The sequence below is a fragment of the Sminthopsis crassicaudata genome, chromosome 5, assembly GCF_048593235.1.
Source record: "Sminthopsis crassicaudata isolate SCR6 chromosome 5, ASM4859323v1, whole genome shotgun sequence".
Classification (NCBI taxonomy): Eukaryota; Metazoa; Chordata; class Mammalia; order Dasyuromorphia; family Dasyuridae; genus Sminthopsis; species Sminthopsis crassicaudata.
Genome location: NC_133621.1, coordinates 238,462,094 through 238,484,572, shown reverse-complemented (window position 1 = coordinate 238,484,572; position 22,479 = coordinate 238,462,094). Strand labels below are relative to the sequence as shown.

The 22,479-nt window shown below is 37.4% G+C and overlaps 1 protein-coding gene across 6 annotated transcripts in view; it reads left to right on the top strand.

Annotated features, from left to right (window-relative positions):
- FGD4 (FYVE, RhoGEF and PH domain containing 4) overlaps positions 1-22,479 on the top strand; it is a 207,635-nt gene that overhangs the window by 137,229 nt on the left and 47,927 nt on the right. The gene's annotated exons all lie outside the window — the stretch shown is intronic.

Below are 22,479 nucleotides of genomic sequence, written 5' to 3'. Positions count from 1 at the left end.
ATATGAAATAGAGTTGGGAAAGTGTAAGGGTCACTAACATCCACAATAATAATCAGAAACTCTCAGGGTGATGCTATTTGAGTGTTCTAAATCCCTGGTGGTCTAGAGGTTAGTGGCTATGAGAGAGTTTCTAAAAATCCCCATTAAATCGGCCACAGGTTCTAGGAGTGAAAAATAACTCACTCATTCCCGAATATTAGTTACAAAATGAAAGTTTATTGTTAGATAGAAATCAATTTACCCAGAGTCTGACTCCTCTAGTGGCAGATCTATGGAAAATAAAGTTTTGCACTGAGAATGCAGTTCTCAGTGAACAGAAAGTCCTGGTAGCTGAGTAAGCTACCGAGGTCCATCTGCAAAGACTTTAGTTGATGGACACTTATTATATTGGCTATCTTAGTGGGGGTTGGGAAGCCAAAGCTGGGTGACTCAAGCAAGTCAGAATTGGGGCTGGGACAACCAGAGCAGATCAGAGCCAATGGGGTCTGGGAGAGCCTAAGTTGGCTCAGATCCAGTGGGGGCTGCAACAAGCCCAGATCTCCTAATGGAATTCTAAGGGATGCTTTTGACTAGGATTTGTGAATCAAAGGCCCTGGCATTCAGGAAAGATAACTTTGTCTGGGGAAGATATGCCTCAGCCAGGAGGGGCTGGGAATCTGAAAGGAATCACAGATCAATAGGAAATAGTTTCTTAAAGGAACCACAACCACAACTTTAAGAGTAAAGAGTTTATTATGATTTCTCGAGAAAGGACATTTCATCTAACAAGGTATTTGTCAGCAAAAGGAAGCAAAACATAATTTGAAAACATGAGATTAAATAGTCTAAGCTGAAACCCCCAAAGCTCCCACCTCTGTAGGCCAGCTTTTTCTCTCATTGTTTGGGGGAGTCTAGACTTACATTCTAACCACAGAAATTTAACCCAGAAACAAAAGAATATGTCAATAATAAACTCTTAATTTAAGTTTCCTTAGAGAAGTGATATACAAGAAGATATAGAATTCAAAGCCATCATCACCTTTACATGAAGTACTTAAATGCTAATTAAAAAGTGGTGGAAAAACAGGAGGGACTTGCAACTTTTAACTATATCTTCATTTGTTATTATAAAGTCTCAAATTACAATTAAAAATAGTTTAAGGCTATATTCCCATGAGATTGGCTTTACTCTGTAATTCCACTCAGAGAGCATATGAAAGACAAGTTCTTCAGTGGAACTTATAATTACCCAGTAGAAAGCAACCATGATGTTGGGACATGCCCTTAGCTGGCAGGCTAAATTCAGAAAGGGACTTAGCACCCTGAGAGAGATAGTTGTAAGGAGAAGTATAGTTGGAAAATATAGTGGAATTAGAGGAGATAGCAAGTGGCATGGGGGGAGAGGACTAATGAGAAAGACATCATGAAGCAGAATGCCTGGCAGGCTGATCCAAAAGAAGGTAAACAGCAAAGTCATGGGCCATAAGTTTTTTATAAGGAAACTTTAACCTTAGGGACATGACTGGGATTCATGGCAAGGTAAGATCTCTATAGAGGGTGAGTCTCAGGGGTTTGGCATATCTTAGATTTCAGATTGTACCACCTCTTCAAAGGGTGGGACCATGGAACTAAACAGATCTCTCTATCAGAACCAAAATTTAAATTAAATCTCCTAACTCCAAGTCCTACAATCTTTCTAATACATCTTTCTGCTATATCTTATCTACTACCTCTTATAGTTCACAGAGTATTTATGTTGCAGAGAAAGACATCCTAATAAGATTAGGATTCCCTGGTCTGAGTCCTGGGTTTGACAAAAGAATTCTCACACTCATTCAGTCTCCACATTAAGGGGCAAGGGTTTATTATGCTGCTTGACAGTGGGCTAAAGTTCCAAAGGAGTTTAGCAAAGAGGCAAAAACAAAAAAGAAATTATGCTGCTTGACTGGAATCTAATTGCAAGGGAATCTATAAAGAGTTAGAATCTGATAGAAATTTTGTAGGAAAGAGAAACAAAGATTAGGTTTATATGCTAATAGTTTGCTTACTGACCAACACAATATTAAATTAGTACTATTGGCCAGTATTGTTTGTGACCCTAGCAAAGTCAGGTAGCTTTAGAACTCTGGCAGCCAACATTGTCTGTGCTACTCTTAAGGCTCTCTAGCCTTAGGGTTTCTCAAGAATTGCTACTTTTCTCACACCTCATTTCTCACTCTGTAGCCTAGCTATTAAAACTATTTTGGAATAGTGAAAAAATAAAAATATATCCTATTCCACTTCATTAGTAATAGTAATGATAAAGAATAAAGGCCTTAGTAATCCAAAATTGTTTATTATTTTTCTAGACATTTAAGACACATTTAAGATTTGCAAAGAGCTTTACATAAGTTCCCTCATTTGATCAACTCAATAATATTCTTAGATAGGAGCTAGATGCTCTAAAAACAAAGAAACTATTTAGCTTTCAAATAACAATATAGTAAAATCACAAAAGCTGCCACCAGTAAGCATCAAAAGAATAAGAAAAAAGTAGTCTTAGTCACTAATTCTTGTACTAATTTCTGTTCAATGAAAAATGAATGATTATATCTTTCATATCTCATTTAAAACATGAACCCTCACTACTTATTTTTGTTCTATTTAATTCCAATTTCTTATTAAATATAAAGTTAAGTAATAGTGAGTCTCAGGGTAGTGTTAAGGTTGGGAAGGGACCCCAAAAGTTTGGGGTGTCTTAAAAGAATTTTCAGGCTTGAACCCATCTCCAAGTCAAGGGGCAAAATTTATTGTAATTGTAATGCTAATTGAACTGGTCTAAATTCCAAGAAAATTAAGCAAAGAAACAGAAGCAGGGAGACACATTTATCTAGTTCTTCATATTCATTGATATGCTAATTTTATGGTCTAGATATAGAACCACAGAGTGGTCTCTGGAATTTGGTCATGACTAACAGATAGAATTGTTTGTTGACAGATTTTTACAACAATAGTATTATTAGGTTAGAGGTGGGGAACCTTAGGATCACAGATTCCAAAGCCAGAGGACTTTAGAATCACTGACAGATTGTTAGAATAGAAACCCCGTAAGGTCAGGGGACCTTAAAATTATTGCCATCTTCCTTTTCAAACAGTTTGCACTCCAAATTTATCTGGGACAAGGGATGGAGATCTCATCTTCTGTGGAAGATGCTGATAAGGAGTTAGAGCTGTCCCTGCCTTAGTGGGGTCCAGATTGAGGAGAGGGAGGCATTCAACTTAAAGATGATGGCAGGAGGATTCAGAGGGGTGCCGGGTGTCAGAATCGGTTAGCTAATGGTATTCAGGGTGAACAAATAGTTGGAAGTTCATAGCTTGGAGTCTGGAGGAAACAAATCTACCAGTAGGAATGTTAGTACTCAGGAGATTATGAAGAAGCTTCAAGGAAGAGGATGTAGAAGCATTATGAGTGAGTTTGCCAAAATAATTTAGAATGGATATCCTACATTTATTATGTAGGTAAGAGATCCTTTCCAGCAAGAAAACCTGAAGTCAGGTCAAAGTTATTCCCCTGGCATTGGGGGGGGGGGGGTGGAGAAGGGGAAGTAACTAGTACAAATGGGGTGGCATTCAAGTAGAGATGGTGACATTTAGGAATGGGGCCTTTGCAAAAAAAATGCATCAGGTCACATCTGTGGGCTATCTTGAGGATGCTGAGGGCCCATCCAACAAACCTGAATGCCCCCATTGCTCACGGAGTTCTCTAGCCTCAGCCACCTTTTTGAGTTATTGGAGAAGTGAAGGCCATTGACACTCTGCAAAGAGCTGGGCAGGCCAAAAAGAAGTTCCTACTGGCTGACCTCTGTGATTAGAAGCTGACCTGAGAGAATGTTTGAAATCACCCAGAGGGAAAAAGGACTCCTTTCTGAGCTAGTATAAGAGGGAGCTGGAGAATTAAAGATGCTATGGTCAGAGACAAATAGGCAGCAGCATGGGAAGCTGAATTTGTAAGCCTGTTCCACTTGGCTTGAAGTGAATCTTCCTTCTGGTGTCCTTTACAAAACATAATAAAAACCTCTCTATATTCATGGACAACTTGCAGTAGTTATAGAATTTCTCTTACATATTTAATAGGAAAATTTTTGCCGCCAAAAGCCCTCTTTTTTTTTTCCCATATAGACCGATGAGTGTCCAAAATATGAAAAGCATATTTCAAGTGTGCATGCATAGATGTTCACTCTCACTTCTTTTCCTATTTCCAAAGTCCTATGAAGGGCAATGAGTTCAGCTTTCCGGGCAGAAGTCTGGGGGGAGGCTTAACCTCCAAAGGACTATTGAGGGTCACCACAAAATAACTTGCCTTCCTTTTCCCCATTTTCAAGAAAACTGGACCCATCAGTAAGCCTTTCACCATCTGGATTGTCAAGAGAAATGTCTGTCAAGTCAGGAGTAGACAGAATCTAAAGCTGAATAATGTCGCCTGACTGAATGCTGTCAGGGAGTAGAGTGTGACAGGGTTAAGAGTGTGGCATACCCAGTGACTCAAGTCGGGGTGTCTAACAGGAGAACCTGATAAGCCTCCCACTAGCAAGCCACCTTTGGCTTCCAAAATGCTCTGGGAAAAAATGTCCATGGGAAGTCAGGACCTCCAGTGGTTAGCCTAGGGTAAGCTTGGAGACTTCCTCAATTAGAAGGGTTGTGGCAGGAGGGTCACCCCAAAGAGACACAGCTACTTTGAGAAGTAAACAAGTGGTCTGGGATAGGATTCCAAAGATCCTACTTGAGTTGAGACCCCTAGGACTTGGTCCTGCCTTCCATTAATGTAGAGTACAAAAAACTTTAGGCAGGGCTAAGGCCAAGGCAAGAGATTAGTTTAACTTTCAGGGTCTTAAAAACCTTGGCTTGACCAGGGCCTCCATTCAAGTGGATTTGTGTCAGAGCCTTAAATAGAATTATAGAGGGTCTTGGCAATAACTAAAGTTAGGTATAAAATCCAGCCATGCCCAGGAAAGTACACGTGGTTCAGGGAGTAATTAATCAAACCAATAGATAATGTTGTGTAGGGGAGGAGGGCTGGAAGTTAGGGGTTTCTATGGAGGCAGACAGAGAATTCTCTCAGGTGGGGCTGCAGATCAAGATATCCTCTACATTCAGGATAGCTAGTGCTTGTCCAAATATTTGGGAGCTGTCTCAGAAGCCCTGAGCTATCTATCTCCATGTCATATGGACATGACTGCCCATGTTAATTGGTGGGGGTTATATTTCACAGGATTTGCCCCTTCATTGGCAAAAAGAAATTGTGAATCTACATGCAATGGTCTGCAAAGGAAAGCATCTTTAAGATCTAAGGTAGAAAACCATTGTGTCCTTTGGGATACTTGTATTGTATCATGACTTCTACTGACCATTTGCTTATTGAAATTTGTTATAAGAGGAAAAAGTAGGAACATGTTTATAATAGCATTAAAATAGGTCCTTCAGGCCTCAGCCTGAGATCCTTAGATCAGTTTGATAGCCAATCATGCAGTAATAATTCCATTTCATAGCCAGACTTAGGAATAATCAGGTGGGAAACAAAGACATGGAACTAGGAAACTGAGTCACCTTAAGCAGAGCCAAGGTTGTCCTCCCAACCCTTGCCCAGATAAGATGTTTGGAAAGGTATTCCTCTGAGTAACTTATGGCATTTCTCTAGAAGGGCAGGTTACTGACTTTATGATCAGGCAATCAAATTAAAAACTCAAAAGATTATTAGTTATAGTCCCAAGAGATTTTATCTCTAATAGCAAATTCTACTAATTGCAGCTTAGGGATATTTTATTTTTAAATTATTTTAAAAGCTTACCAAGCCTTATACACATAGATTTTATTTAACATATTTTATATGTTATTGTATTTAACTTATACTTTAACATATTTAACATGTATTGGTCAATCTGCCATCTTGAGGTGGGGGAGGGAAGGAGGGAAAAAATTGGAACAAAAGGTTTAGCAGTTGTCAATGCTGTAAAATTACCCATGCATATAACTTGTAAATAAAAACTATAATTTAAAAAAAACATATTTTATACATTTAAACTTATCCTGGTACAAAGGATAATCATTATATAAGCTTATAGATTCTTAATAAACGCATTCCTTGTTTAGAAACTATAAATCCTAAGCAGGCTCAGTTCTCAGGGCTGATAACCTAACTTACCCTGATGGTTTCAGGAAAACTGGCAAGCTTACAAATTAAGGAGTGTTGACAGAAACCCCAGGGAAGGGGCTGAGCTTGCTGTTGCTGTTGCCTACCCAGCTATTGTTAGAGTTTCCTTGGGTTGTACTGTTTGATACCTTCCCCCATTCTGTGAAGGGGGAAATAGTGATGCACACCTCTGAACTGATAAGGCTTTCACCTTATGCCTCTTGTTCTCCACATAGTAATTATCAATTTTAGATTTAATATGGTGACATTAACTCCAAATAACTTAGTTAACAATTTTAGAATTTTCCTAATAGCCAAATAATTTTAGCTATAGTTTCTATTCCCTTAAATAAGTTTTCCTTTTGTTTTAGGGAGAAAACAAGACAATTTTGAAGCTTAAGATAGATTTGACCTTAGTTAATGAGATTCCTTAAATTTTGATTAAATGTTCTAAATAAACTGAATTGCCATTTGGTTACTTTCCAATGCACGCAAATCATTTCTCTTTTGTGAGCCAGGAAAAGGATTAAGATGCCAGTTTTTACTGACAGAGTTCTCAGAAGTCTGACTCTAAATAACTCAAAAGCAGGCTGTTTGTAGTTAAGAGTTTTAAAGTAGTAGCAAACTGTTTTTCTGTTTTTCTAAAATTCCCAAACTCTTCTGATAACACTATCAGTGCAAATAGATTAATTAAATCTCCCTAAAATTGCTTTTACTATCATATCTCACACAAATTTCCAAATTACTTTGCACACACATAGAAATCATTTATCAATTGGTCACATCTAAAAATAACCTATAAAGTTATCAAATGTGAAGCAATTATATCCAATTAAGCAGTTAACATTCATATAGCATGTTTTATGCTAAGCACTTTTACAATCATGTGATCTTCACAACAATAATTATTGTTTCTCTTTACAAATCAGAAAACTGGGTAGAGGTAAAATGATTTGCCATAGATTACATAGCTAATACATATCCACAACTGAAGAGAATGGTGGGCTTACTAAGTGCAGAGGCTGATTGTCTTTCTCACCTCACATTGCTGGGTGGTGCCAGTGATACCTGAATTTTTCCTAGGCAGTTCCTGGATAGAACCTGCTGAAAGCGGGGGTGACTCGCGCCAGAATCTCCCTTTGATGGTAATTTCTGGTGCCAGGGCTCATGGAATGGTGATCATTAGGCTTTATCCCCCACTCTTCTAAAACTGAGTTGGGGAGGAGTTTGGGCAAGGTTGTGTGGGATCTCCACTGGTTTGCTGCTTCCACTATTTCTACAGGTGAGGCAGAATTTGAATTTCCCTACAGTTCTGAGATAAGAGTTGGCAAACAGAGGGACTTAGTCTATACTGATCTTGTTAGCAATACCCACAACTGAGATACACTCAGGGCCATTCTGAATAGTAGAATGGACAAAATCTTTTGGGGTGTTTTCCCAAAGGAGCAGAAGGGGACTCTGGACAAGATAGGGAGTCAAGGAATGTTTAGCAAAAAGTTGCTATATACCTGGTTTGTTTTTTCTTTTACTTCTCTTTCATAACGAGGTAAATTTCTGGAATTATCCCCAATGTTTCAGGAATTTTTCTTGCCATCTTAAAATCCCTGAAGTGCCAAACTTCCCAATCATTGCTTTCAAAATTTTGAGAATCTGCTATTATTTTAATTAGCTAGCATTTTTGTGTAGCCCCCAGCTTGGCCAGAGCTGAAGTTCACAGAAAAATGTTAGGCTTTTTAAGAAATCTTCCCAGCATTCTAACTATAGCATAGAGGATTTTTTTTTTTTTTTTTTTTTTTTTTGCTGGGTGTCTTTTAAATCTTTCCGGGTAACAAAATCTAGCTTACAGAACAAACATAACACAGACATTTTGCACAGAGACACAGACAAGGCAAAATGACATGAAAGAAGACTGTCCCATCTTTGCCAAAAGCCATCCTATAGCACTTTGTCTCCTCTGGCATCCCAGAGGAAGTTAGAAAGTGGCAAAGATTCCCTAGGAACTTTGCCAAAAATTACAAGAATTTCCAAGTCTGAGTATCCCCAGTCAAGGAAAACTTGTTGAGTATGGAGCTCATGATGACCCAGACAAGCCTTCTCTCATTGGTATGGGATGTCCCAGCTAAAAGACTGAGGGAGAAAAAAAATGGGGGGGTTATAACAAGGAAGGCATTAAGCCAGGGGAGGCCTCTCCCTGTATCGGGCCACCAATTATTCATGTTGGGAAGGGACTCCAAAAGGTTAGGGGTCACAGACTGATGTCATAAGGTGTCTCAAAAGAATTTGCAGGCTTGAAGCCATCTCCATGTCAAGGGGCAAAATTTATTGTAATTGTAATGCCAATTGAAGCTGTCTAAATTCAAAGAGAACTTAGCAAGGAGACACATTTATCTAGTTCTTCATGTTCATTATTCATTGATATGCTAATTTTATGGTCCAGAGATAGAAACATGAAGTGGAAACTGGAATTTGGTTATTACTGATTAACAGACAATAATGTTTGTTAATGACAGATTGTTAGAAAATAGTATTCTTAGGTTGGGTGGGGGACCTCAGAATCACAGATTCCAAAGTCAGAGGACTTTAAAATCTCTGATAAATTGTATCTTGCTAGCTAGTGAGAATAGTAGCCCCCTAAGGTCAGGGGACTTTAAAATTATTGCTGTCTCCCCTAGAAGTTGTCTTACCTCAGTCAGTAGTGCTACAACAAAAAGTTAAAATCATCTTTCCTTTCTGTCCCTCTTTTCTCATGTCATGACTTAGTGATTTTTTTAAGGGAGTAACTGCTATGGAATTCTGTGATTTTTGTAATAAGTGTATTTTTATGACATATTGTGAAATAATATCTAAATATGGAAAGTAAGATTCAATCTTATTTTGAAATGTTGTCTTTTTGGACAACTTTCCGGAGGCCTAAAAAATTACTTCTTTGTGTCATTCTGGAATGATGACATTTGTATATGTCAACCCTTACCTCTTTCTAGCTTCCTTGTTCCCAAATGCACTGGTATTTTCTTTATTCTTTTAACACTGAGTTTTCTTGTTGAGGTTCAAAAGGGACCCCAAAAGATTGTGGTCTACACCTGGTGTCCCGAGGTGTCCCAAAAGAATTTGCAGGCTTGAACCCATCTCCAAGTCAAGGGACAAAATTTATTGTAATTATAACCAATTATAAGTCAATTAAAGTGGGCTAAGTTCCAAAATAATTTACCAAAAAACCAAATTTATCCAGTTCTTCAGGTCACTGATGGGCTAATTTTATGGCCCAGAGATAGAATTAAGGAGTGGTCTATTCACTATTGTCTCAGGAATTTGGTTATCATAATTACAGCAGATTATCTATTTGAAAGTCAGGTTGCTGTAGGACTAAGGCCAGAATATTTTAGAATCAGACAGATTGTTAGAACAAAAGCACCAGTCCAGAGGATCCCATCAAATCTGTTTCCCATAGGAACTGTATAATGTCTGGGCTAGCTCTCTGGAGGGCCTCAGGATCAGTCAGAGTCAGGATTAGTCAAAGTCCTTGGTCTTTAGGAGGAGACGTGAAGGAGGCAGGCAAGCTGCCACTTGACTCATTAAAGATGAATCCTGGACTCTCAAGGTTGGAGGCTGAAGTCTTCTCTCCTCAGCATGCTGAGGCAGAGAGGCTCTAATCTCTCTCTCCCTCAGCCCTCCAATCCTTGCCTACTATTGTCTCACCACCCCACATTCAGCAAGCACCAATCATGAGGAGAGCCATCACATTACCATATCATCTAAGTATATGCTTATAGAACCATTATCTCACATTGAGTAGGTAATTAGCCTTAAGTGCTGTGCAGTCTTAGATTCAAGTACACTTTTTAGAGTTCCAGTCCTCTACAGAGCTATACCCCATTATTCTGATTTCTCTTTTCTCTGATACAAAATGAAAAGAAATGAGGTGAGCCATGAATACATGAGCCTTTATTACCATGCATTTTTATTATAACCATTATTACATGCTTACCTAATTTCCTTAAAATAATTATTCATGACTAACCAAGGTTTCACCAAAAAAAAAAAAAAAAAAAAAGAGCAACTAATACTTACATAGAACTTTGTACCTTTTTGAATCACTTCCTCCTATTTTAAGTTGAGAATTAAGGTCTTTCCCCTCTAACAATGAATAATGTTTTAAAATATTGAAAATAAGCATGACATAAGAGATCACAATATAGCTCTTAGATCATGTTGACTTGAATAAAAAAAAATAGATGTCCTAGAAACCAGAAACACTGACATTCACCTTATTCATATGGGATTGTGATTTTTCTGGATTGTTATAATATTTTTTAATTAATGAATTGAAAAGTGGCTCATACCAAATATTTTGACAGCTAAATTAATAGAAGAAAGATTAACAATATAAGAATAGACAAAAATAGAATTAATTGAGGAATTGAGAAGAGGGCAATCAACTGTCAAATCAAAAATCAAGAAGAATGAGAATTGAGAAAAGACTATTGAATATGGCAATTAAGAGATTATTGGATAATAGTTTCATTGAAATGATGAAGTCAATAATTTGATTGTAGGGTATGAAAAAGTAAGTGAGAGGAGAAGCAGTGGAAACACCTATTATATCTTGTCAAGGATTTTAGGCCAAAATGACAGAAGAGATAAAGAATAAAAGTTAGCAGGAATGAAAGGATGAAGTGAGGTGTCTTATCTTTATTTTTATTTATTTTTTTTGAGGATGGTAGAGACATCTCAGTAAACAAAGAGATTAGAAGGAGCCAGTTAATAGGGAGAGTTTTAAGGTAAGTGAAAAGAAGGGAATGACAGAGGAGACAACATATTGGGAGATGAGATGAAATGGAATCATTTGTGTGGATAGAGAGGGGATTTGCTTTGATATTTCTTCTAATATTGTAAAGGAAGAAAGAATGGCATAAGGAAAAGAGTGATGTGAGATGAAGAATCAAAAAGGATACTAAAGGCAAATGACCTCAATTTTTCAATAAACTGTGAAGCGAAGTTCTTAACATAATAAAAGGAGATAATAAAAGGAAGTTTGAAAAAAATTAGAATTATTATTGTGAAAAATAGCATAGTTAGTTGATAAAAGAATTGTAAAAGATATCGTGTGATTGAAGGTTTGAGGTTTTGTAATAGAAATTTGTAGTAGACTCATTCACAATGTTTGCATGATTTTCTCCATCTTTGTTCAGTTGTACATGTGTAGGACTAAAGGCAGTAGGTGGTGGGAGTAATCCATGGCTGAGGCTTGACAGCATTCTATTCACAAAATGGACAGGGATTCAAGAAAAAAGGACAGTGTAGGGTTGAATTGGTCAATTTGGGGAGAAGAAAGAATAACTAGTACAAATATGATGATTTGGAATAGAAATAAGAGGTAGGATAATAAATAGGGTTTGGTAAGATGAATATAGAGGGAGATGTGGAAAGATTATTGTCAGATAAGGGGATTCCAGAATTCTTAAACCATGGAAGTGATGTATTTTTGAGTGATGTCAAGATCAAGAAAATAACCATCTTTTGAGTGGTTGAGGTGAGGTGGGAAGTGAGTAGGCTGAGGAACTGAGTGGTTAGAATGTTTGAGGGAGAGTCATATAAAGGCCCTTTTGTGAGAGCAAGATTTGAGGAAAAGATAAAAATTAAGAGCCAGGTACTGAATTCATTGACTTTTGTACAAAGTATATAGTTTAAAAATTTGTGCATGTAGGCATTTTAAATATTTATCTACATTTTAGTTGTTGTTGTCCATTGTTCTTGAAGAAGATGAAAATGACATCACTATATTGAAGTTATAGTGTTTGACTGTGGCTGATCAGACCATAATAAGCTCAGACTACTCTGCTACAAGTTGGGACACAAATAGTCCATATGAATATTTGTGGTGGTATTTCTAACTCTTGCGCATCTTGCCTTCTGGGCTAATTCAATTTCTGCTTTGTTCATGGATAGAATTTTCTCTCTAAGAGTTAAGTTTGTAATAACAGTAAAAATAAAAAATGGCAATAAACATCTTTGGAACATTACACTAAAAGAAAAGTAATCACATACTTGAGAATTAACATACTTACCAAATACATGAGAATATAATAATTATATAATATATAATATATAATATATAATATATAATATATCATATATATATATAAAATAATCAATTAAATAAATTATAATTCCTGAAATAAAAAGAAAGCTAAAAAGCTAAAGGTACATTCATTATTCATGGATAGAATAAATTAACACAGCAAAAATAACACATTTCCAGAATTAATTAACATTTATTGGGAAAACCAGTTAAATATCAAGATTTAAAAATTGGATGACAAAATCATTTAATATAATTTAATATATATTTTAAATGGGCAAAAATATCAGAGTATTATTATTTGACAAAAAGTTTTAGGAGGAAGAAGTTGAAGATGGTCTTACACTCCTAGTCTTTAAAATGTTACAAATCAATATTAAAACTATCAGGTAGTAGGGGAGGGTAGAATAAAGATCTAAGAAATGGAATAAATATATCAGCAAACAAAATACCTTTAAAAATGTGTTTGGCAAGCCTATGAAAATCTAAAGTTGGAGAAATTATTTGTTATTTAGTGAATGTACTTGTGTATGTTAGTACTTTGGAAGGAAACAGGTCACATAGCTAGTAGGTATCAAGGATGTGGATTTGAGCTTGGGTCCTCTTGACTTCTTGACTGATAGTTTGTTCACTGCTCACCTAGCTACCCCAGACCTCTTCCTTTTTCAAATGAATTCCAGAGGGAAAGAGACATATTCAAGGTCAGTTAGTAGCTGAGCCCAAATTCTTCTTCATCCTTCAAAGGGAAAAAAATATTTTATGAAAAATATTATTATATAACATCTAGAAAGAAAATCTAGGCCATTATCCAATTCAAGTAGCAACACTTTTGTGGTGGTATTTTTTAAAAGTGGAGGGGAGCACAAAGCATTGATTCAGAAAATGGCTAATTATAAAAAGAAAAATTAGTGAAATATTCCTATTTTGTATAAAATTATGAAAATAATTCGGAAAAATGTAACAAGGATCTATGAACCTTCTCTAGCTCTGAGATTTGTACCCAGACTCAGGGCTTAAGGATTTGAACTTGGGGTGATAGACCCTTTTTGGTCCCTGTGATTGGGGACTTTGTCAAAAAAGTATTAGGAATTGAGCCAGGAAGAGTCTACACTCAATACCTTGTAAATCAAAGGAAGGATTTCAATGTCTTTAGGCCCTGCCTGGCTCAGAACACAGATCTCCCTTGGGTTTTTGGCAATTGAGAGAAGGGAATAGGGAAGTAATTTTTCTCCCTTCCCCCTAGAAGCTATAGCAGCTAGAGGCACAAGACAAAACAGCACTTGCTTGAGTGAGTGAGCCAAAGACTGAACCTGAAGGCAGTAACTGTTTTTCCTGTTTTGAATTTTTTTTCTATGACCACAGATCCTTAATATAATATATATATATATATATATATATATATATATATATATATATATATATATATATATATATATATATATATATATATATATATATATATATATATATATATATATATATATATATATATATATATATATATAAAATATATATATATGAACCTGAAGGCAGTAACTGTTTTTCCTGTTTTGAATTTTTTCTATGACCACAGATCCTTAATATATAATATAATATATAATATATATAATATAATATAATATAAGATCCTTAAAAAAATTGAACATTTCCCCTCAGAAATAAAATAGATTTTAGTGCTGGCTGTCCAAGAGATGACCATCCTTTTGTGAGGGAAAAGGCATTGCTACCAGAATTCAGTAGCCAAAGGACCAAAGCCAGAGTCTTTCCTATGTATACCACAGTTTAAATAGTATAGGCCTGAGGTAAAAATGAAATATTTTATAGTCCTACAAAGTACCCTTAACTTTGGGGAAAGTATCATATATAAGTGGATTATATTGTTTATGTTTTAGGTATTTGCCAACATACCCTTATGGTTTTTTTGTTTTAAGTGTTTCTTTAATCATGGGGAAAAAAACTGTCTGATAGCTGATAACTGCTTTTTATATTGAATACCTTTACTAAAAGTAACAATGTTAATCCCTTTTAGGTAGGCCCTAGACATGAGGTGTTACCTAAGCTTTGTTGTATAAATTTTTCTTGAAACTTCAGAATGGGTATATAATAAGCAAGAGAAAATGTGAATCCTTGGAGCTAAGGTATATGCTCAGCTCCAATGCCTGTTGGAGAAGCATGGAAAGAGTTATATGAATAAATATGGAAAACAATATACACAATGACTACAATGAGAGTAGAAAAGGAACAATTATATAATTATGACCAAGTTTAACCCCAGTGAAGAAATGAGAAAATGAATTTTCCTTCTTTGCAAAGAAGGCAAATTATAGAGTATGGAACAATGCAACGCCTGGCACATAGTAAACACTACATCAAGTGCTTATTCCTTTCCCTTCCCCCTTTTAACTGATGATAGTCTTCCTAAGCAAACTTTTTTTTTTTTCTATTTTTATCCTTTGTTGTGAAGGAATAGCTTCCTGATGGAGTAGACACACATGCCCTTGCCCAAATTGACTTCTTGGAGGTATCTCCAGGTACAAACACAAAGCCTTTATTTGATTCTTGCAAGAATCGGGCCAGCACAACTAAGCAGTCCTGCAAAGTGTGGCACAGTACAGAAGCAGAAGCTGGGTTACATAACCAAAAAACCATGGGTCCACCCCTTATCCAGTTGATTTTTTAATTCATTGGATGGACCAGATTCTTTAGGAACATGGAAATGGTTACTGACTAGTGGATAACAAAGCTTTCTGCTTTATAGAGATCACGTGACTTCCTGAAACTTAGGCCTAGAGTCTGTTCTTCTTTACCCTACAGTCTTTTGAGAAATCTTCATTTATTCCATTCAGTCCTTCCTCCTATTGATACTCACTTGAAGATTTCTCACACCAATCCTGATACATCTCTTCTGCTAAGGCCTCTATGTTATCCTTGCCCTCCTGTGCATTTCTTCAGTATCTATGGGAATCTACCCCTGTTTATTCAAAACTAGCATCGTTACATTGGCAGAGGCCTTTACTGAGACCATGTTAGTAAAGAATTTCAAACTATTGTAGTGATTAATTGTATCAAACAAAGCAAAAAGCAGGATAATAATAAAAGCTAGAACAATAATCAAAAATCAAAGGATTTGTTTCTACCAACTCTCACCAAACCAAGACCACCAGGATGCATTAAAGGGAGAGGACCAAGTCTGTGTAGACACATGAGCTAATTTCCTAGTATCTTTGGTGATTTCTTTTACTACTTTCCCATGTCATCAATGTCATATAGCAAGTTGACAGATCTAATTTCCCATAGATGACCCCACCTTCTTCTGCAACAAGATAATTTAGCACCAGGCTGTGCTGTAATATGGCTTTCCTAGTTTGATTGGTTTGGTCCAAGCAGGTCCAAGGCTTTGGCAGTTTGGTTAGTGATAATCTCAACTATAACTTGTAATCTTATTAACCTCTTCAGAATATATATAGGAGTTTTATACCCCAAACTTCCATCCTGGGCCCAAGTGACCAGCCCCTATGTCTGGATTATTTTTTCAGAAGGCCAGGTGTCTGTCTACCCATCCCAACATCTCCTATGTTAGTGAGAGATGTGTCTAAGCTCCTTTTACTCCTCATATAATTGGAGGCCTAGCTACCTTTTTGTCCTGGTAAAAAAGAAAAACTAGAGCCAAACTAATACTATGTAACAAGACCCCATCCAATTAATGTGTAAGTAGTAAGGCCACAAATCCAATAATGCCCCTTTAAGGCGGGCTGCTTCTGATCAGAAATTGTCAATATATGCCATCATTAACTACTGGGTAATACTGCTGTTATTCATAACCAAGGGGACCTCTCTCTATTCCACTACTTCTTGAGAATTTACATATCCACAGCTGCTGTTTCACTTTCCAAGCACATCCATCAACCTGCTCTTTTCCCATCCCAGTCAGATTATGTGTACTCCAAAATGAGGTAAAATACTGACCTAAAAAGGAGTTAGATCAATTCCAACCCCAATAGGTGGTCCTGTAGATAGTAAATCTGGTTCTATTTGTACAAGGATTGGAGATCATATTTGTTGTACAGTTAGATAGTCCTGTTCGTTGGTCTATTTTTATAGGTGCAGCGACTGGCTATTCCTTAGTACAGTTCCCCCTCCTGTCTAATTGAGACAGTATTTTTCTTTTCGATACTCTGACAGGGGCCAAGAATGTTCCTCCCAAATCTCCCAGAATCTTGTTCCATTATGTACTCAGGATCTGTGCTAGGCACAATGGAACAGGTACCCAGCATCACTCGGACTGTCTCTGAGGCCCCCCACAAATCCAACAGTTAGGCAGCTACAGTTTCCATTAGCCTCTCAAAACCATTCCACTGGGGTAACCAAGGAATGGGTGCTGAGTAAACAAAGGGTGTAAGGAGACTTAGGAAATCCCCATCATGTGGCACTGGAATTAAAATTCTGAAGAGGAGGCAGAAAGGATACCTCAGAAAAGGGTATAGCATCTACAAATGAAGAGACTAAGCAGTTAACAGAATAAAAATGACAAGAATTAAGTAACCCCAATTCCTCATAGGTTGTGGAGGGGTCACCCAGTGAGGGGATTGTGTTGGAGGTGCAGTTTCAGGTCCTTGGACTGCTCCAGATTGACAGTCCTTTTAGCTGGAGGGTCCCTGGTTCTTTCATGCTGATGTGGTGTGTCCACTTGCTCTTGAGTTCTTACTGCAGTGTTCAAGGTCAGGAGAAACTGGAAGGGGCCTTCCCAAAGTAAGGGACCCAATATCCTGGTTTGAATTTGACTATAGGAAATCCTAGATGGAGTGTCTGAGCAATAATAGTTTCAAGCTGGATTTCATGCAGATGTTTAGCCAAAGTACCTACATACCCCTTGTAAATCTATCTTTAACTCTAAAATAGGGTCCCAGTTTTTCACAGGAAACCTTGGATATGGATGTCCATATAAAAGCTCATAAGGTGATAATCCAATTTCCCTACAAGGTTTTGTTCTTATTCTGATAAGTGCCAATGGCAAATACTTGGTCCAGAGCAACTGAGTTTCAAGGGCCAATTTAGTTCATTGTCTTTTGATTTCCTGGTTCATTCTCTTGACCTTACCAGAGGAAGAAGGATGCCAAGGAGTGTGAAACTCCCAAGAAGTTTCTAAATTGGAGTATCTTAGAAGAGAAATGTGTTCCCTGATTCGAGTCTATTCTTTCTATCATCCCATATCTGGGGATTATTTGTTCCAATATTTGTTCCAGATGCAGTTGCTTGAGACAAAGGGAAAGCTTCTATCCATAAAGTCAGGTGGTCATTCCTCAACAGATATTTGGGACAGCTTACTGGTGGCAGCTCACTAAAGTCCACCTGGATGCTCTGAAAAGGTCTAAGCTTTGGAAGTCTCCTATCGGAGAATAGCATTAAGCTGCCTTATTTGTTCCTTGACAAACAAAAACCATTCGCCAGCTGGGGGGCTAGGATATATAGCCCTGGTAACACAAAGTGGGTCAGGACTGCGTCACACAGGTTTTGGACATCCCAGTGGCTACTTCAATGCAAGTGTTGCAAAACCTGCCTCATACCTGCTTTACTACCTCTAGACCATTGGGGTCCTGCTTGTTTTTCTGAGCTTCAAGATTCTGAACTTTCAGTTTTTCCTCTGGGGTATAGGATGGAGAAGGCAAACTCGGGGTAAAGTAGGGATTAAAACTAATACTTGTTGGTCCCTCTCAGATTTTACTTCTCTCACTTTTCTCACTTCCTCATCAGCAAAACAATTGCCTCTGACCTCAAAAGAATCTCCTGGCTGGTTCCCCTCACCATGTATAATGGCTACAAATTCTCACAACAATAAGTTATATAGGTATCCTGATACTTTATTTCTGTGATTTTTTTGTAAGGGGAACTGAGAAGTTCTTCCCTTTTTACTCCAGATATAGTGTTTCTGAGGATAATCCCACTCCTTGGGTAGATGATGATGATGATGATGAGCAGGTTGCTCCCTAATCTATAAGGAATTCCAACTCATTGTCTATGGGCCCGTATTTAGGAAGGGCTCTGGGTGGGGCTTATCTATGAGTCCCAGATGTTTCTAATCTTCAAGTTCCATTAGGAAGTGCACCTTCTGTTCTTGCTCCGAGCATTGAAGACAGTGTGTGAACAAGTGTCCTTCCTTTCCACCGCTGGAACCGGTTAAGGGCTTTCTCTTATCTCTTCCTTCACTTTGGGCTATACTGTTCTGTTCTTCCCATCAGGTTAGCATCATGTGCTTTCCTTTGAGGAAGGGGTTCTCCTGTTCTATTAATATTTCCTCTTTTGCTGTCCTCCCATTGATTAACTTCCTTGGCTGTTAGCACTAACATCCTAGCTTTTTGCTTCTGCTTCTCATCATCTCTCCTCTCAAATGTTTTGGTTGCCTCTTCCAATAGATCTCCTACTGGCCTCTGATTCCATCTATCTGTCTTCTGCAGTTTCTCACTTACATGTCTGACCATGCATTTGGCACAAAATGTATCCTCCACATAGACTCATTATCTATAGGACCTGAATGTTTTGTCATACTTTCTTTCAGTCTCTCTAAGAACTCAGAATGGGGTTCTTCTCTCCTCTGCATTATGTTAAGTGCTAAATACTGTGGTATTAATTCCTGTAATGATTAAATCCCTTAGGTCTTGTGTGTGACCCCAATGAACCTTGTTGTTATGGTCTCAAGAAAAGTCCTGATTGGGGTATTTCTTTTTTTTTTTTTTTTTTTTTTAATTTATTTTTTTTATTTATATATATATATATTTTATAATATTATCCCTTGTATTCATTTTTCCAAATTACCCCCCCTCCCTCTATTCCCTCCCCCCAACGACAGGCAATCCCATACATTTTACATGTGTTACAATATAGTCTAGGTACAATACATGTGTGTGAATATCATTTTCTTGTTGCACAATAAACATTAGAATCCGAAGGTACATGTAACCTGGGCAGACAGATATTAGTGCTAACAATTTTCATTCCCCTCCCAGTGTTTCTTCTCTGGGTGTAGCTACCTCTGTCCATCATTGATCAACTGGAAGTGAGTTGGATCTTCTTTATGTTGAAGATTTCCACTTCTGATTGGGGTATTTCTGATCAGCTGGTACTACCCTGTGTGTGGGAGGATGCCTCCTTTCCCACTCTACCATTGGTGGCCCTTCTTACTGAAGCTTTCTTCTCTGGAGAGAACAGAATAGACATTAACTCACCCAAATTATATTTTTGGGGCCCAGGAACTGATCTAATTGTTCTGATAGGCCCGCTGAGTCTTCCATGAGTGGTTTCATCTCCATAAAATTCCTCACCTCAGTGGTGTTAAGAAGCGCATTAACAAACCCTGACCCCCCTTGAGCTAAGGGCACCTCTGTTAGTGGATACATATAGGTCTCAGGTGTAGATGAGTCAGAGATTGGGAAATTGACTAGATCCTTTTTTGAGGTATTCTATTACCTCCTCTGTGGGGAGGGGTAGAAGGAGTTAGTAAGTCCTCTGGTGGATTGCTAGGGCTGGAAGGGGTTGGTGGTGGAGTAGTAGGGATGGGTACAGCTGCTGCCTCCTGTGGAAGAGGAGAAGTATGAAGGAGAGAGACAGAGAGAGACAGACAGACAGAGACAGAGAGAGAGAGAGAGAGAGAGAGAGACAGAGAGAAGAGGGTCCCATGGGTGAGATGGACCTGTTCCTTTCCTTTCCCTTCCTTTCCTTATTTGTGAAACCAGGTACCAGAGATTTGTATAAACTACTTCCTCTGGAGTTAGAAGAGCTTTTCCATTCATGTACAAGTTTAGCTTTTGATACAACCAAATCTCAGAACACCTGTATTTTGGCCAAATCATCCCTCCTCCAATGTTTTGACTCTTCCATATAAGAAAGCAATATTTTGTCATTTTCTTTTTATCTTTCCCTTTATAGTTTGGTAATTTATTCCAGTTTTACCTGGTGCTATTTTAGATTTCCACCCCGAAGATTTGGGCTTGGACTGTTCCTTCCCCATTCTGCTAATGGTTTCCCTTCTGGGGAGAGCAGCTCCAATTTTTTTTTTAATTAAATTTATAATTATAAAATTTTTTGACAATATATATGCATAACTAATTTTTTATAACATTATCCCTTGTATTCATTTTTCCAGATTTTCCCCTCCCTCCCTTAACTCCCTCCCCTAGATGACAGGTAATCCCATACATTTTACATGTGTTACAGTATATCCTAGATACAATATATGTGTGTAAATCCAATTTTCTTGTTGCACATTAATTATTGGATTCCGAAGGTATAAGTAACCTGGGTAGATAGACAGTAGTGCTAATATTTTACATTCACTTCCCAGTGTTCCTTCTCTGGGTGTAGTTATTTCTGTCCATCATTGATCAGCTGGAAGTGAGTTGGATCTTCTTTATGTTGAAGATTTCCACTTCTATCAGAATATATCTTCATACAGTATTGTTGTTGAAGTGTACAGCGATCTTCTGGTTTGAGCAGCTCCAATTTAATAACTAATAATCCTATATAACACAGAGCCAGCTGGGATCAACAAGTCTGGTGGAATGTCCCTACCAAGCAGTCACTCAGATCACTCCACCTTTCTACCATTTATCAAAACTTCCTCCTAGGTTACTAGGAACCACCCCTTTCTTTGATTGACTAAAGGTTACCAGCATGCCAATCCCTGTTCAGCCTAACGACAGTCCAAGGACACAGGCAGTGCTTTCACACAGTGCTTATGCATGTTATGCTTATGAGTTATGCATGCATAAGTTGCCTGACCTTCTTCTGACTCACTGGTTGGGCTTCTTTGGAGTTTTTGCTTTCTGTTTATACTGAGTTCTTCCACTTTGGGCCTATACTTCAGGGAGAGGGAGGTTGGAAGTCCAATGCCAAGGACCATTAGAGAAAACTCAATGGGTGCCTGTCCCCCTTATCAGAAGCCCAACTATCTCTCTGGGAAGTCACATGATCCTGGATCAAGCTCCCATATATATATAACTGTGTGGGACAGAGCACTAGACAACTCTTAGCCAAATTGACTTCTTAGAGGCGTCTCCAAGTATATACACAAAGTTTTTATTTGGTTTTTGCAAGAAGCAGACCAGCACATTAACTGGGTAGTCCAGCAAGTTGTGGCACAGTACAGAAGCAGAAGTTGGGTTATATAGTGGAAAATAATCACGGGTTCACTGCGTATCCTGTTGATTTTTTAAATCATTGGATTAAATTGATTCTTAAATTTATTGGATGCACAGGATTCTTCAGGAACAAGAAAGATGTGTAACAATGCTTTCTACTTCATAGGGATCATATGACTTCCTGAAACTGTTCTACTTCAGCCTACAGTCTTTTGAGAAATCATTTATTCCATTCAAAAGAATCTTTAGTCCTCTGCTATCTCTTCTGTTTTGTATTTCTTTCCCTGACCACAGATGAGGAGAGGAATATATTCAAAATGAACTTAGTATATAAAAAAGATTAACAATAAGTAAATCTTTAACAGAATCCTTGGAGTAAATAATAACAAAACCCTAGAAACAAAGTGGGTGATTATCAATTGAGAAGTGACGGAATAATAATGGTATATTAATCTCATACTTTTAAGGAATGATGAAAAAGGAATTCAGAAAAATATGGGAAGATTTATATGAATTGGTACAAAGCAAGCAGAAGAATACTGTGACTATATTAACATAAAAATTATTGCTGTTACTTAACAGCAATACTGTAAGATGATCACCTGTCACTCAACTTTGATATTCTCAGAAATACAATGATCTAAGACAACTCTGAAAGACTTATGATGAAAAATGCTATCTATTCCCAGAAAAAAAAAAAAGACTAATGGTGTCTGAATACAGATTAAAGCATACTTTTTAAAATTCCTTTTTTTTTTTTTTGAGGCTTTTTGAGGGAGAGAGGTTTATGTTTTCTCTTATATGACCATGCATAGAAATGCTTTGCATGATGTATAACCTATATTGAATTGCTTGCCTTCTATATAAGAGAGAGAAGAGGGAAAAGGAGCAAATTTGGAACTCAAAGTTTTGAAACATGTTAAAAATTGGTTTTACATGTAGCTGGGGGAAAATACTGAATTTGTAAAAAGTAGATACAGGTATCTGAGGCAGGATTTGAATTGCTCTTCACAACCTTTCCTCTTCTTACCATTCCTGTCTTATATTTTATATTCTTTGTGTTCTCTAAGATTCAGTGATACTTGCTATTCCTCCCATCTCTGTTACCTTCTTACCTTTCTTAA